The 4,155-nt window shown below is 41.6% G+C and overlaps 1 pseudogene; it reads left to right on the forward strand.

The window, feature by feature from the left end:
- The first annotated feature begins 1,616 nt into the window (after positions 1-1,616).
- On the forward strand, positions 1,617-3,042 carry LOC147439345 (uncharacterized; annotated as a pseudogene).
- Positions 3,043-4,155: the final 1,113 nt, after the last annotated feature.

The raw sequence follows: 4,155 nt of genomic DNA on the forward strand, positions 1-4,155 counted from the left end.
TCCACCACCTAGTTTTCCGACTACAAGATTTGATTGTGTGTGCTCTCTCTCTCTCTCTCTCTCTCTCTCTCTCTCTCTCTCTCTCTCTCTCTCTCTCTCTCTCTCTCTCTCTCTCTCTCTCTCTTTCGATTTGATTGTGTCGAAGCTTCGGTGTCGATGAGACGATTTTCACACTTGTCTAGGCACCGGCACTCTAGTAGTGGCGGTGGCAGTTGTTGTGGGGATGACGCCACCGATGCTTCGACACCGCCTCGTGTTCGACAACGCTCTTTACCCTCCTCTTCTTTGCGCGTCCCAACACCAGCCACGACATCGCCATCGACACTAGGTTTTGTGCTGAGACTGCCATTCCTAGGAGCTACATACCACTAGCTACTCCTCGAGGAGTCACTCCAGTGGACACTCCTCGCTTCGGGGCTCAGACTCTTGTGGAGACACCTGACGTCCGTACCTCCATTGATTTAAAAGACAGAGTCATCAGCATGCTTCATGACGGGTTTCTCGTTCCTATACGGGAGGACCGCTTCAATGAAGACATGATGAAGGTTCGAATGCGTGAATACTGCAAGCACAAGCGTTCCGAAGTGCAAAAAGCAATCAAGCATGGGTAGAATAGACCAGATTGGCTGGCCAAAGAAGATTATAAGAATTCGAAGAACGCAGCGCGTGAGAATCCTGATAGGTAGAAGTAACAAAAGGAGGCAGCCAGAGCGCGAGTAGAGGCAGGGAGCTCACACCACTTGGGGAGCAGCGGATGGGCATCATTTGAGGCCGATTTTGTAAGTGTTTTCGCATTGCTCTCTATGTTTGATACTTTAGGTTTATGGGTTTTTAAATTCTAACATAATGGATTCTTTGTATATTTTGACAGTGGGAGATGATAGGACATGTGTTGAGCTATATATAGTATCTCTCTATATAGCTCAACAACGTGATCCCACACTGTACGAGCGTGAGTACACAGACAAGAAGGGATTAAACGCCCTTATAGACATTCTGAGTTCTCGCAGCGGCATGGTTAGTATTAGGGTTTATTCTTTTCTATTTGTTGTATTGTTTTATAAACGTCGCTATACGTTTATACTTACAAAAAGCTGTTTTTTTTTTTTTTTTGCAGAATCCGATAGTTACGCCGCTTGGACGCGATGAGACGTCTGATTAGACAATGTCAGTTTAGCCATAGCTAAATAGCATTAGTTTCTTTCTGTCATAGCTTATGTATCATGAGACGACTTTTATACGTCTTTTTGAAAACCATGTATATTTTTTAAATAATAACAATGGTTTGTAACTATTACATTTGCAAAGTTTAACAATCAAGTGATTTTGCCTATGTGTACAATTGTCATTGGTTTACTTTCATCAATTCACGCTTGTCACTTTGTATTTTTATTTGTCAAACAATACGTACTATGGATGATGGAGTTAATGGTTATATTGTCTTGTGGGTGACTATTTTGGGTTTATATCTACCTTTGCACTTTTTGGCCTGCCCAAAGGGCAAAGGCTATAGCGATGCATTGTCTTTTTGCTGACTAAAATATTTTTTATTTTTTTTGTTCATTTTATGGGTTTATATCAAGAACCACTATGTGGCATCATTAAAGGGCTTGGAAATGTGGCCACTCTACGAACGCAGAGGGAGTGATAAGATGTATAGGGTTGTAAGTCTCATCAATAGTCTTCTTTACCAAATGCAAGCTATTGTCTCCCAAGAATTTGCGTGTGCGCGAGTCGGCCACGGCGGGGCTACACCACGTGGAGGTTACTATCGCTACTCGCGCCTTCTGCTTCCCTTGCTGGGCCGTCTCTTGCAGCTGCCGCACTGCATATTCCACCTGCTCCAAGTCAACCCATCAGCAGAAGCAGTTTTAATTAAGGGTGGCACTCAGCTGCACAGGCCCGTAAGCCTTCGCATTTCGCAAGCGTTAGCTGATTTGCTGGGTCGTTTACTGCTTCACGCTGCTATTGACTTGGTTTGTTCATGACAGGATATTTCCACCCATGCGTAACACTGCCCTGAATTGGGGAACTTGCTGGCGGATGTGGTTTCTGCCGATGAAGCTCCTTAGGGTATGATTCATTTTCTTTCCTGAGGTTTCGGGTGTGCATTTGAACCTGCTTTGCTGCCCTTATGATGGAATTGCAGGTGGCGCACCGGTTGCCATGTTCTGCATCCTCCTACGCCCCTGCTCTGTCATTGGTTTCTATTGATGTCGTCATTTGCATCGGCGTCGCAGCGAGGGTAAATCCTTTCGTATCTGCACCAATGATGCAGTGAGGGTAAATATTGTCATTATCTGTTCCGGCGTCACAGTGAGGCTCTTAAGGCTTTATCTTAGGGTTTTACATCCTGTAGCTTTGTTGTTTTGCATGCTGGCGAGTTCTATATTTGTCATGCTTCCGTGGTCTTTCTTGTCGTCCGAAATATCATCTGCATTTTATTTGACAAGCAGCAAGCTAATTAGCACTCATGTCATTGATGTTTGCAGGCTGGTTAGAAGGTTGCAGACAGGCATTCGCTTCAGGTACGTGCCGGGCTCAGGTGGGATCCGACGGTGGTTGCTCGGTATCAGTCAAGAGTATATATGGCAGTAGTTTTGTAGAATCAGCTGTGATCTTTGCTTCATCCAAATTGTAGATTCCATGCTAGTGTATCACATGGATGAGAAGAAGCAGCAAAATGCCTACTTTGCTGCATATTCTGTCTAAATTTAAGCTTGTTGTCCAAAATTCATGCTAGTGTCTGAAATGTCATCTGCATTTTATTTGACAAGCAGCAAGCTAATTACCACTCATGTCATTGATGTTTGCAGGTTGCTTTGGAGATTGCAGACAAGCATTCACTTCGGGTATGTGCAGGGCTCAGGTGGTGGTTGCTCAGTATTAGTCAAAAGTATATATGGTAGTAGTTTTGTAAAATCAGCCATGAGCTTTGCTTCATCCAGATTACAGATTTCATGCTAGTGTATCACATGGCTGAGAATGAGCAACAAAATGCTTGCTTTGTTGCATATTCTGTCTAGATTTAAGCTTCTTGTCAATTTTATCTTGCTGTATAGGATTTCGTTTTGCTTTGCCAGGGCAATTAAACAAGTAAAACTTTGTGGTATGCTTGTCTTCTTTTTTGCGATGGGGTATTTGCAATGATGTCTCATTAATTGCCTGGGCATCTTTAGATGTTTCAGATGAAAAGAGAGAAGGCTGAGCAAGCTCTAGATTCGGATGTGATTTGGAATTTAGGATAAGCTGTGATGATGAATACATACCTATTATGGATTCATGTCCATTGTGTGGTTATTTTCTCTTAGCTTATGGTTAAAAAAAGATCTGAATTTTTCCTGGAGGTAAAAACAAATCTGTTATGCGCAAGATCTGGAGATTTTAGTTGTATCGCGGCAATGATGAGTGTATTACTTAGGGACCTTGTGAGGAATTTTAAAGATGATACCGCATTCTGCGATGTATAATAATTCTCTCTCTCTGGCTTTGAGCCATGTGTGTAATTTTAATGGAGTGATATTAAAAAATAGTTCCAGCTTCTGAAAAAATTTCATTTCAATTTACTCGGGTTTTTAATTAGAAAATTAAGATAGTGTGTAAAGCCGTAGGCAGAAAATATCTATAAATTTTGATAATGCAAATTGTATAAATTTTCCTCTTTTTTGAATTAAATTCAACCTTCCTTGATGGAAGATTGGTGAATGGCAAAAAAGAGTCCTTTAATAAAAATCGTTGTCCCAAATTTTTTTAATTAAATAATTATTCCATGTTGATTGTAGAATACTCTTGCTTATTATTTTTTCAAGCAATATTAAATTTTAAAAAAATATTCCTTGATTTGGCAGGCCTTGTGATTTTATCACTTGTTTTCAAAGGTGAAGAATATGTATGAAACATTCAATATGGTTGATGGGTGGTAGGGCATTCAATGCCCTGCCACCAAAAATTTTTCCTCTCGGGCGTCGCTATATAAGGCTCTGTTGCGTCGCTATAAGCGTCGCTATAGATGGCTCTATAGTGTCGCTATTATCATCTATAGGCGCCGCTATATAACGATGTTTATAGCGACGCTTATAAATACTGGCATAGCGACGTCCCCATATCGATGCTAGTAGCGATGCTCTTAGCGACGCCGGGGGTTATAAAAACCCA

Source organism: Adiantum capillus-veneris, chromosome 16 (assembly GCF_014529385.1).
Source record: "Adiantum capillus-veneris isolate H3 chromosome 16, ASM1452938v2, whole genome shotgun sequence".
Taxonomy (NCBI): Eukaryota; Viridiplantae; Streptophyta; class Polypodiopsida; order Polypodiales; family Pteridaceae; genus Adiantum; species Adiantum capillus-veneris.